This window comes from Manacus candei, unplaced genomic scaffold (assembly GCF_025592945.1).
Source record: "Manacus candei isolate 608988 ecotype Guabito, Panama unplaced genomic scaffold, ASM2559294v1 h1tg000046l, whole genome shotgun sequence".
Taxonomy (NCBI): Eukaryota; Metazoa; Chordata; class Aves; order Passeriformes; family Pipridae; genus Manacus; species Manacus candei.
The window spans coordinates 7,982,615-7,996,319 of NW_026138094.1; positions in this window are offsets into that span (position 1 = coordinate 7,982,615).

Genomic DNA, 13,705 nt, shown 5'->3' on the forward strand with positions numbered 1-13,705 from the left:
AGAATGTCCAATTTATATGCCTCAAGCTGGACATAAAATTAGGAGAGATGTGGTGGATTTGTTACGTAGATTCCTCTTCCCACAAACCAGTTCCAAAGGATTTGTTCAAGCTGAGGAAAGACTGATTAGCTCAGGATGCACCGCGGAGTAGCGTGATTTGCCTTGTTCCAGCAGACCAGGTCAGCAACCTTGCAAGCCTGCCAGACAGTATTTTCTTTTCCCAAATTAGAAGTTGAGTGTGCCAATAGTGGGTTTCCTGGTTAATTCTGAACTGTAAATTGAGGGAGAGCCAGGTGCCCTGGCCTCACTCAGAGTCAAGATAGAGCTAATTAGTGAGTCCATAGTATCTCACTGCCTTCAAATCCAGCAGGAGCTGTGAGCTCCTGGTTGCCATGCAAGGGGTATTTTGACCAGTCATTGGTGACAGTACTCTAGAAGGCAACTCCTCTATTACAGCATCTGGGTATAAATAGAAAGCTTTGTTTTTCAAAAATTTAGCTGATTTAAAAGAAAAAGGAAAACCAAACCAGCGCTGTGGGGATGTGCAGTATCAAGACAGGAAAATCTACGCCATAGTTATAAGTACTTTCTCACCTTGAGACCTTCTTTCAGTTATGAAAAGAGAAACAAATTAATTCTGACACTCTTCTACTATTGGATTGAAACATCAGTAAAGTTTCTTTTTTGGTTCTTGATAGTCTTTCAGTGCTCATGTGGCAGATGTCCTCAGCCCAGTCACTACCAGACACTCATTTGCTTTGTATGTGCACAGAATAATGGTTGACAACATTTGGGGGTATGAAATGAATGTTACGTGTTGCACTGGTGCAGTCTGCTGCTAATGTTAGAACAGAATGAAAGCTCACTTCCTGAAGGCATCAGCGAGCTTTATTTGCAAATTTTTTTCCAGTGGTATCAGACATGTGGAATAAATTATCATAAATTGCTTGTGATTAAATGTAAAGTACCAGAAGGATTTGCAATAGTTAATCCCTTTATTTCTGGGGTCTGTGAAGAGCAAATTAAGCTGAAGACTGATACATAACTGGTTTCCATTAAAACTAATGCTCTTATATTATAGTATTGTTTGGTTTAATTATAGAACATAATTTTAGAAATTATAAGCTTCAGAAATAAGACAGTCAGCAATGTGTACTGGCCTATAACTGTTGTTATTCTGCATAAACCACAAGTTTATACTGTGATACTTATAAAGTGACATTAGAGACATTAAGAGTTGCTCCAACATTTCATAATAAACTAAATCTTACTTTGTAATAGTATATTACATGGCTATCGCCAAAAGCAGAATTTTCTCCTAAAATCTCCTGGAAGATAATCCTCTATTTCCATATATTTTGATTTCAATACAGTTTTGAGAAACAGTTTTGCTTTCCCTTTAACTAAAATAGATGAATTTCTGATAGCTGAAAGGATTTTAGGTAAATATGAGTCTATGTTAAAAACCCCCAGAACATAAAAAACCTCAACACAAAATTAAGTCAAATTTTATTAATATTCTAAAGAAATTAGTCTCTCTTCTGGGAAGCTGTGTGAACAAAACAGAAAACAAGTAGAGAAGAGTAAATGCACTTAGTTTCTCACTTGGTTCCTTCTTTCTTTCTCCTTCTTCTCCTTTTAGTTATCTACTGAAGGAGCAGACCCCCCCTGAAGTTTGTGATGTAAATGCAGTCATGTCTGGAGCTCTGGACAAGAGGTGCTATGAAGATGATGTACTCCTCCTTCAGTGGCAGAATTCTGGATTTCTGGTGAGTTCTCTGGGTTCACAGAGCAGTACAATCCTGTTGGCTAAGCACATTCTTGTTCTTTCCCCACAGTCCCTGTAAAGACTCTGGGTTAAGTGGATTATCTACATGGCTCCAGGCATCGAAGTAAAACCTCTAAGCTTGTGGTTTCATGAGGCAAGGTGAGCTGATCTAGTAGTTTACCACTGCTGAAAGGATAATCTTGTTCCTTTGCTCCCAGCTAACCCCACCTGACACTCACTGTGTGTCTTGTCTGGCCCTTGACAGAGTCCTCTCTGAGCCACTTCAACCTGTTCACCCAGCAACAAAAGGGCAGGATTTTCTGGAGTTAATAAACTGAATTGTTTCATGCAAATATTTGATTAGTGCCATGGCTGGTGCACAGAGCAAGGGTGGAACCACAGCAAAGAAGGGAAGAGTGGTATAAAAGAGAATGGAAACAAGACCTTATCTCCTTTTTTTGTTTGTTTGTTTTGCTCAGATTATTGTTAAACTGCTCCATGAAATACAGCTCTGATTTATTTGAGTGGGTAAATAGAAGCATTAATTCAGTTAACTGGAAAATACTTTGTTGTTAAAGGGAAAGCAAAAGGTAGTGGAAGAGCATGGGGTGGTGCTTTGGGTTAGTTTGGGAAGGTGCTTTGGTTAGTTCGTGTGCCTCTTGTTTGCCCTGTTTTTAGCAGACGTTATATTTGAATAGCTAATTAGGCAAGGTCTTTTCTTCAACTCAATGGCATTTTTTTGTGTGTCATACCTTTGAAACACTGACTTCTGTATTGAAGGATCAGAAGACTGACATAGAAAAAGGGGAGACTGTGTGCTGACATCCTTCTTGACAAGAGGGATTGCAAAGAATCTCTGAATTAGGGTCTGTTTGGTCTGATTTCCCTGTGCGTGTCTTCTTTTTCCATCTGGAAATTTGTTTCTTGGAGGAATTTGAGCCTTTCCTACATTTGTCCAGGATTTATGGATGTTCAGTAGATTAGGCAGAGACACTGTGCAGCTTTGAGATTCCAGATATGTTCATGTCACATTTTCAGAACAGACACAGAGTGCATTTGCAGTAAGTCAGATGGTTTTTGGGCAGTATCACAGAAACCTGCTGTGGAGCTCGATAATTCCAATGTGAACCAGAAGCACTGGATTGAAGTATTTTATAATAAACATGTAGTTTTCACTGTCCATGAAATCTTGCGAAATACGACAGCCAAACCCTGCTGGAGAGAGTTGGGAGTGGGACATTCAGGAATAGGAAAGAGTGGAAACAAAAGTGTAGTATCAGTATGTGCAGTGACCCTAGACAAAACACAAAACATACCACCTTTTGTAAGTAGAACTTGCCAGGGCTATGTTGAAGGCTGTGAACTTCAATACACATAATGCAACTTTTCCTTGAGGATAGGATTTTTTTTCTGCTTTTCAGCAAATTTTGCCTAATTGGCTGTCCCCTCTGTTCAGCAGGTGCACCACATTCTCAAGCACTGACATGCAGCTCAGTGTGCCTAAACCCTGGGGAACAATATTGCTTAAAGTTTTTGCTGCAGGGTTTCTGTTCCACGGCACTTCACACATCCTTCCCCCCAGGACCCACCCTGACTTGCTGTTGAAGGTGGTACACAATCAGTAGCAGTCTCCTTTAGTCAGATGGGTGTGCTAATAAGCTAAAGACAACAGGCAAAGGAAATACTATTCAGAGGTCTTGAGGTCCCCAGGGCTATGACTCAGATTTGGGCCAGGGTGCAAGGAATTGCTTTATTTGGTATCTGTTGCCTTCTCCAGTGCAGTGTCATTGTTAAAAGTGAAAGACTCGGGTACTCGACGCTTTTCTCCTTGTTTATAAGGGCGAGGTATGTGGATCATACTCCTGTTAAACAGAGTCACACAAGGTTTTCCATGTTCTAGATGTACCTTGGCAAAGGCTGAGGAATCCAGAGTTCTGCTGTTCCAGACGTAATTAGCTCCATGCCACTACGTGTAATACAGCTATGCAGCTCCACATGGGCCATCCTGTGCCTACCCAGCTCTGTGGAACTGGCTCAGAATACTTGTCCAAGTGTTCTGATGTAGCATGGGACTGTGTAAATACCTCACTACATCTGAAAAATTTCTAAGAATGTGGTGTTTACAAGATAACGAAGTACAAGTGGGTACCTCAGCTGCAACTGTAGCTGTAATTACCAGTGTAATGTGGCATGAGAGGAATAATCATAGTAAAATGATAATTATAATCCTCTGACCTGGCATGGATTTGCAGAAGTATTGTGGCTGTAGTTTCTGAATGCTTGGCAGAGAATTCTGAGCATCCTAAAACCATTCCTTCAATCAGATACCACATGCTTTAAGTTTTAGGTTATTTAAAAGACTTCTTTATATTGATTCAGCCTTGGGTTAATTTTATAATGAAGGAGACAAGAGTTCATTAACAAAAAAAGCAACAATTTTTATACTCTGTAGTTTTCCAGCTAGTGGCTCTTATGCAAGAGTATGAATGCACTAATATCCACCATAGAGTTTGTAACCCACAGCAAGTTTTTGTACTAAATAAATTTTAACTTTCTTCTGACTGCAGTCAGGACTGAGGTTTGCTCACGTCAGCAACCACGTGTTGCTGCACTGTTAGTAATTGTGAGGAGTTACTGAACAAACTCGAGGCAGGGACTCTGCATTCAGTTTCTTATACTGCTCACATGCACTAATGATAAAAATGGAATGCTGGGAATACTGCATTCAAACCAAGTCTGATAGGAAGGACTAACTGGCACAAGCACTGATTTGAACTTGACTGTGACTATTTCTGAAACATATAAGTAAGAAAAGATAAATATTTAACATGAGGAACATCCTGATCCTTTTATCTGAGCTCACTATATAGTAGGGAGGGAGAGAAGTTACTTTTACTTTTTGTGAATGCCTAAGGATCTGAGCATGCTCTGTCGAGCAGGATACAAAGCAGACTGCAGCTCTGTTCTGTGTCTGTTAAGGAAATGAGCCCCACCTCTGCTAAAATGGGCAAAACATCCTTGGTAAACAGAGCATTGGGCAGAGCTTACACAATTAGCAATTACTCTCTGAAACCCAGGCTGGCCACTGCCCAACTTCAACTGAACTTTTATCCTCCTACAACATTTAGTTTAGAAACTATTTTTATATTTAAACAATATTACTCTCTAGCAACACCCATCCTGGAGGACATCAACTGCTCTGACAGCCATCCCAACTCCTGCTTGAATTGGGAAAGCAGATACCATCTCTTTTAACAGAAATTATGAAAAATCAGTGACTAGTACTTCATGTCCTATACATCTTCATTAATGAAAAGGAAACAAATTGCTCTCACAATGCTGTATTGTTAAACTCAATCCTGCACAAAGGGTTCCTTACAGTCATTGTGACAATGTGTTCTTCATGATGGAAAGTGAATATGTTGGAAAGCTGTCAGTCAGGGAACAGGCTGAAGCCCCTAAAATCATCTCTGTCCTTGGATTGGATTCAAACTCTGTGCCAGAGACAAAGAGTGTTTTGCTGATTCCAGTTTATGCAAGCAAGATTATGCCTTAGGTCCCTTTCAACAATCAATCTCATTTTGTAATTTGACAAAAAAGTTGAATCTTTAGTCCTCTGCTACTACAGTAATGGCTTAGAGCAGCTCCTGGTGAGTGTTAGCGAAATAACTGTTTGCTCTGTGATAGTTTTGGAGTTCAAAGTAGATGGGTACTTGCCCAGAGTTACTTGAAACAGTATTAACCACTGATGGTTTCCCAAATCAAGTATCTCCTACCTTTACCACCAGCACATTCAGCTCTTCACAGCCCACAGGGTTCCCAGAACTACTAACTGGCTGGTTACACTGTTAATATAGTTATATTGCAGCCATGGCCTCCCCTTCATGAAAACAGAATCGAAAGCACCACATGTGAAGAGGAAGTGATGTAGGGAAAACAGGAGGATAGAATTTACTTTTGTTTCATAATCCAATTACTTTGGATACACTGAATCAATGGGGCTATTTCAGCTCTGAGAATAAGGTCTGCTCATGTGAATACGTGCTTGGAATCCCAAGCTCTGCCAATTCATGCTGGCATGACTAAAGAGATTCCTGCTTCCAGTTCTCTGCCTGTTCTCCTGCTAGATGCTGTCGGGCCGGTGGGAGGGGTGGCAGCCGGGCAGTGTTCCTGTCCTGAGCCGCCACAGTCTGGGGTAGCAGAGCAAGCTGCCGTAAAGTTCAGTTTTTACTTTCCTGTGAGCAGACGTTGCTGAGGGCTCCAATTCACAGTCCTTAATGGATTTTGACTTAAGCAGCTGAAAAGGTTACTGTCCTGCTAGCACTCCTGACTCCGTGAATGTAATCGGAGCCTCCAACCAAATCACAGGGGGTTAAACCCTGTTCTTCAGAGCTGTCACCAGGATGGATCTGTCAAAATCATTGCTTACCTCCAAGGTCAGTGAAGTCAACTGGCCAATGTGTATTTATATGCATATACACACATGCTTTTAAACACACTGCTGCCCGATAACTATGACCTCCCAGTGAGGGTTTGATTCCTGTATGGTTCTAAAATTAATTTGGTTTTGTCAGCAGTTTGTCAAACCATATACTGACAGTTTTTCACACCAAGAGGAGTAGAAGCAGAGCAGCACTGTGGGAAAAGTGATTTATTGCACACATGTTGTAAAGGAAGTTGCTCTGAAGAATATTTATATTTGTGATTTAAATGAGATCATCTAGGTATTTTTCTCAAGAATGGAATAATAAGAAAATTTTGAATGGATGCAGCTCTGTGTTGGTGCGAGCAGTGACCACGATTTTTTACTAGGAACGTATAAAAAAAAAACCAACCAAAACTATTGCTCTGATTTAGAAAAATAATTTAAGATCTATTTTGGGAACATGGCCTTCAAATTCCTACCCGTTGGGTGTAAAGCAGGCAAATGTCTGGATTTTCAGAATAAAAAGTGATGCCAGTAGATAAATGTTTGGAATTATTTTGACTGTAGCCAGCAAATATATCTCATCACTATGGTTGCAAAAACAAACACCCACCAAAGAACTGTATTTGACACAGTGAAAATAATTAAGGGAAATGGAACAATTTGCAGCCTGCATTAAATTCTTTGCATTCCCTCACACAAGTCAGTATTTAGAGGGGTGAACTCTGACCTTGATGTGAATATTCTGCTTGAGTTTTTGCCATTCTGACAGTAGCAAATAGGGCAAACACTATTTAAAAATAGAAAGGAACTTCACATGTATCTTCCTACTCAGAACCATTTCCCATCCCACTTTTTTGATGATGGATATGAATTCAGGAGTATAGTCTTGCTTTTGAGTCCAAATAATTTTGTTTTTTACCTCTGGTTTGGATGCAGTTAACAATACTTCCAAAAAGTACCTTACTTTTAGTAGTTCTTAATTGAAAATAACAACAGTAAAAGGAAGAAAAGAAAGGATTATGTATCCAGGGTTAGATAGCCATAAAAGAAATATAAAAGCACAGATTTTAGTATGAGTATCACAGCTCACATTGGAATGGTTGGTGTCCTTCCTTGATGTGTGGTGCAGCTGCTGAACCATCTCTCTTAGAAGCCAGAGTAAGAAACAGTGCAGCTGTCCCAAAGGTGTAGGTGGTAGCACTTCCCCCCTAAAAAACCCCCAACAAATAAACAAGAAAACCCCCTCTAAAACCAACTGTGTGGGTAAGAACCTTAGTCCCCCAATCTCCTATCTATAGTTTTCTGCTCAGACTGAGTTCAATGAATCACTGTTCACTTTGCCATGAGTGATTCTATGAAGACAAGCCATATTAGCAATGGCAATGTCCTTCCTCCTCCTCTTCCTCTGGAAAGATCCAGTTTATCATAATAGTTCTGAAAGATAGTGCACGTCCATGGGACCTGCATCCCATTCTCTGCTAAGAAGATGCAATTATGAAATAATGTATATCAAACTTCAAAATACTGTGCAAATTCTTCCTTTGATAAAATGTGAGTATTTCTTTGCCACACCCCATCATTTGTTTGGAGAAACTGAATCAGCAAGGCTGAAAGACATGTGAATCCCTATCAGTAAAAGAGTGAACTCTAATAAATTCCTGTTGATGTGCTTATTATTCCAGACTGTCCGACACAAAGAGAAACACTTATCTTACAGATAGTGTAAACAGAGCTTACACTGAAACCAAATGATATGTGTATAGTTAAAAAGGTACTGTAGAATTAAGTAACACAATGATGTACTTTCAAAATCTTTTTGATGTCACCTTACTTAAGATTAAAGTTCCATATTTAAATTGCAGTTCATGGATACCTACAAACTTTACAGGAAATAATTCTGTCTAGGAAAGGAGTAAGGATGTAGTTCTACCTTACCTTTTCTAATGTATCTTGCACCAGAAAATAGGTTGAAATATACTGAAATTAAGATTTTTCAAATAGTTTGTGTATTTTGCCTATAAGTTTTAGAAAAGTAAGTCATAAATCCATTCACCCCCTCAGTCAGCAGTAGGGGTGACATCATATAAAGGGAATGTACACAATGCTGAAAGTGTCCTGCTGGTTTTTATTAGCTTCCCTGATCAGGCACATCCTGTGTAGTACCAGTTAAGCTTTACCAGTTTGAAAATAGACAGTCTATGGGAACAGAGTGAATCAAGAGTTCACTCTGAAGAGAAGCTTCCCTGCACACAGCAAAGAGAGAGCAAAGCTGTTAGGAACATTTCAAAGGTGGATGCACAGTCATTCCTCTTCAGACACAGAACACTCTCCAAACAAATTTAACACCTCCTCCTCCTCCTCCAAAATAGTAACACAATAAAGAGCAGGATGGGTGATAAAAGAGGTGAAAGTTATTATAAATAGTCTTTCTAAATGACTCCTTTCATCCAGACAAATGTTGATAGGTTTCCCAAAAAAGATGGAGAAACTAACCTGGGAACTAAGGAGAAAGCGAGTCCCTAGACAAGGAAAGGAAAATAAATGATCTTGTGTGTTTAGAACAAATGATGGGCCGTGTTCAGGCCTGATAGCAGAGACTGCTCACAAGGTTTGATTTTGTGGGACTTTGGTGAGGGTTCTCTGCAGCTACTGTTACACTAATGTGAGCAATAAAACCACCTATATCTTGTTATTAGTTGGAAAAGTTTCATTTTGTGAGGATGGATTTGAAAACCTCTGTGTTAAGAAGGGAGCGTTGGGTGTCGTTTGTTCCCTGGATACAAATTCAGCTTCTGGTATTGTTAGTAACAGCTGCATGTGTAACTGTGGAGCTGCCATAGATGAAATGAAAGGCAACTGAAATGTTTTCCTTCTTGAGTTCAGCACCTATACAATCCCTTCTGTCTACCCATTCTATGTGTGTGTGAAATATATGTATGCTACAATAGTAGCTAATTTACTTTTATTTTCATCTTATGAGATACTTCTTGACTTAATGCTGGACACAGCCAAAAGATGTTTCTATTGTCCCTTATAGAATCCTTTCTTGAGTCCTTTGATAGATTAACTGTTTGAAAACATAATCTTATCCTTAATGTATAATTCTTTTGGCCAAAGCTTGAGCAACACAGTGTTTGTGTGTCTATGGGTGATGAAGGCAACAGCAGTGTAATAGTAACTCATCCAGTGTGTGTGCTACTTATATCTCTATAGTAGGCAACTAAAATCGTGATATGCAGCTACTGGTGATAATAAAAGTGGTTGTGTCGTTGTAGTTAATCAATGGGTGCTCTGAAAATTAGCACCTAAGGTCCTAAGGCAGAGTAGAGAACAGAAAAAAAACCCCAAACTTGTATTTGAATGGGTATTTACTGAAAGATCTTGCCCCACTAGCAGGAGGTATATTGAGCAGATGGGTTGGCAGAGACACACAGACAGCTGGTTTTGTCTGGCATACAGGTGTTTAACTTGGCTGACTGCAGGTTAGCTACTAAATGCCAGATTTTTTGAGGGGATCACCTTGTTTAAGAAAAAGTGGCTCTTGTCCATTCCCATAATAACTTCAGTGAATGAGGCTGTGTGGCTGTTTTCACATCCTACTTACCTCTTTGACACAGTCCAAAAACCCCATTCACCTTCTGCCAGACTTGGATTTAAATGAGAAAATGGGCTTTGCAGGTATGGTAGCATAGTTTTGTCTTTTCTTGTGATAGAAACAGAAGATGTAACAAAACCAGATGTTACTGATATTCAGTATTCAAACTACTGTTAACGTTTTGTCATTCTTCAGAGAATTCTTTTTTGTTTGATTTTGATAGACTGACAAACATTAGCTGAGCTCTGTGTGCCTTTATTTGAAATAATGTTTTTCAGTAGTTCCCAGATGAGCTAGTACTTGACTGTAAGTATTTTGGGATTCGGTGCTGTGAAAGTTTTGGGGTTTGTCCAAGAGTTAAACTGCAGAAATAGCTGTATAACATCAGCAAAGGCAGTTTGCTCTTTTCCAAGTTGTAGTGAGCCATAAAGTAAATGTACTTCATGCACTGGTAATGGATGTCAGCTAAGAATCCTCACAAATGGTGTCAGATACACTATTAATATGCAGTCTGTTAGAACACTGAGTGTCAAATGCAGACTTGGTATAAGAAGGTTAAACAAATTTGCCCTGAGCATAATATTGTCATTGGTGTAATTTTCTGCTGCTGCTAAGTGTGATTGCAGCCTGACTGATCTGAGACTGCTGTTGAAGGCAAAGTTCTCCTGTTGCATTTTTGTTTCATATTCCAACCTGACTGCCCTGTCAAGAGCAATCATTTGATTCCTTTTGCAACTTATGTCTCTCTTGTATGGAATCAGATCTGTAAGAGTCTGGGCAACCTTACTTAAATTCAGACATAAATTTCTGACCTTTGTAAAAGGATAATAGTCAAATGTTAATCTGACTTTTTTATCTGTAGTCAAGAAATATGAATATATGTAAAGTATAATATTTTGTTCTTGCTCCACAACAAAGGCTGCCCTTCATTATTTTAACTTATAAACCCTCAAAATGCTATTAAAAAGCTCTAATACTGTTCTTTATGAATATAGGTTGTGCAGTCAACTTCTTGAACAGTGCACTGAAAATGTGATTCCTACCATCAGAATGTACTTGGTCTGAAGAGCTTGTTGCAAGCACCCATATTTTGTGTTAAAGAAAGTTGTGTGAAGACTCTAAGCTTGTCAACTCAATTTTTTAACAATAATTTTTGTTGGCACAAGACTGAATGTAGCAATAGCTATATTCAGTTAACAGGTAGCTCCTAATACGTGTGTGTATTTGTGTGTGTATGATTAAACAAACACATGAATGACCATTCTGTATATACAGAGAAAGTTAATTTTGTTGTAAAGTTGTCAGACATTAAAATAAAGCTACTGGACCACAAAGACAGCCCCTCCTGAGTACTCTATTTCTATATGTATGACTGATTTTTGAAGGCTTTTTTTTTTCCAGAAAAGAGGAAATTAGATAACTGTAGAAAAAGGAATGTGTTTATGTTTGAGATGAGCAATTCTGTTATGCTATTTCCAAGCCTCCTTTAATGCAGCATGTTTTCATTATGTTTCAGAGAGATTAAAAAAAAAAAAAAAAGGAAAAAAATCAGTGAAATTGAAGACAGAGCCAAGTAAGAGGAAAATAAAAAGTGAATCAAGAGAAACCTGTGTGTAAAGAAGCAAAGAGGGAAAATGAAAATTTTAATGCAAATAAGTATCTGTGCCAGTCTACTTCTTAGAGACTGTTCTGTTTCAATGGAAGTTCAGTTAGTAGAAAACCAGGATTATTAAAACTAAGAAAAAGGAATCATTCTTTGAAAGTAATATAAGTTTAACTGATGGAAGAAACAGGTCCAGGAACTGTAGCAAGCTTTATGAACACTAAATATACTTTGAGAAGCTTGAATTGGTCTTTTAAATATCTTGGTTTCTACTGTATACTTGTAAATCATGACACTTCTCTAGTTATGAAATGTGTAACTCAGTGGATTTCTCCTAAAACTGCAGTGCTAATTTTTTTAAAGTCTTCTGCATATTCCTTCCCGTGTGATATGATTAAAACCTTACACTTCATAATGTGTCTCAAGAAATATTGTGGCATCTCTTGACCTATTATGCAACAGTCCAGTACTGTTAGCTTATTTATCCAAGACATATCTGAGGTATTTCAGCATCTGCCTTTAGAATGTGGAAGTGGCTGTAATGGAAATATGGTGTTTGGGTTGCATTTTAGTCATCCACAGTGCTTTTTCTTATATAACCAGTCTGCTTATACAACATGCTTAGTAACAGCCATGTTACTGTTCTTCACAGGCATGGTAGATGTGAAGCCATTAGGACACAGCCTACAAATCCAGACCAGTCATTGGAATACCATATGGAACCTGGACAGAGTGGTAAAGGTATTATGGTGGATGAAGTGAAATTTAGAAAATAGTGCTGTGGGTCTGAACAAATGACCTCCTGAATGGGCAGTGCTGTTGTTAGGACAGTGACCTGCCCCCAGCCTGAATGGGTGGGTACAGGTGCCCAGAGTCAGCAAACCAAGGGCTCAGAAAAATCAAAGGGCAATTACAATTTGAAAGGCAAATTGTAAAACGATTGGCACCTTCTTTTCATAGCTGGCACTGGAGACTTATCCCATTGAAGCCCCTCAGAAGAGTGGCGTGCCTGAAAAAGTAGAGTTCTGGAAGAGGGAAAGGAGAACCAGCTTCTCACCACAGTCCAGCCCTGGAGGAATTTGAAGAGTCAATCACAGCCAGAGTTTGTACTCTCAGCCTGAGGTAAACCATGAAAGTTTGCTTCTGAACACTTATTTTACTGAGTGCCTCTAAATCAGTTCTTGCAATCATGCCAGATAATAGGCTGACAGTCAGTCAGCTTAACTTAAAACAGAGAGTGCAAGCCTTGCACTCAATCCTCAATTACAGCCTCAATCCTGTGAGGCTGTTCTGGAAGAGATGATGTCTGCTCTATTCTCCCTCCCTGGGGTACTGCAGCTCCCCATGGACTCTGATGGCTGAATGGTACAAGTTACACCTCTGAACATGTCATTACTGTTGTTTTACTGTAGTGACTGTTTTATTACACAAGTCTGTGGTTTCACTGTAATAAAAAATCTATATGGCTTGAGGAATAAAGGATAGGGTAACCATCATTCGTGTAGGGTGAGTTTGAACCCCTAGGTGTTGAGTTGTCACCAAAAATATTTGACTTCCCTTTAATATACTACACAGTAGACTGCCTTCTTATTCTAAGCAAAAAACTGATATTGAATTAAAAGACCTTGTTGTATATGAAGGAAACCCAAAATACTTAAAAGAGGGGAACAAAAGGGCCGTAATATAGAATGTGATACCTGAAACAAGAGCCAAGTTAAAAATGATTAGCTGTTTACTGGCCAAAGAAAACAAGTCTCTGTTAGACCTAACATGCTTACTCCTCTTCTAAGGCTCATATAGCAACACATGGGAGCTCTACAGTGGAAATGAACATTTACTTCTGTTTTGTTTTACTTGGCGATTGTATTCCTCCACCCTTATTGATTTCAGCATTCAATATTTTGATGCTGCATCTCAACAAAAGATACCTAAAAGCACAGTCAATCAGTCCTGCAAAATAATACAAATAACACTTCCACTTAATGACATGTGTAATTCTTCCCAATGAGAGACTGATGAGAAGAAAGGGGGCCAGAACTGCACATAGTACTATAGGGTGTAGATAAGTCAGGTATTTACGTGGTGGCAAAAAGATATTTCTTATTTTGTTCTCTATTCATTCCTGATTCCTCTTTCTTAGGCTTTTCTATGTGAATGTATTCTAAGAGATGTTATTTGACTTGGAAAAAAAATTGAGAAAACTGGTGAGTATTTTGGACCTACTTTGAAAAGCTTGGAGCACGGTAAGATTTAGATATCCTTATTATCCATGTATTCATCAGAAACCACATAGATTTCTTTCTAGAGTAC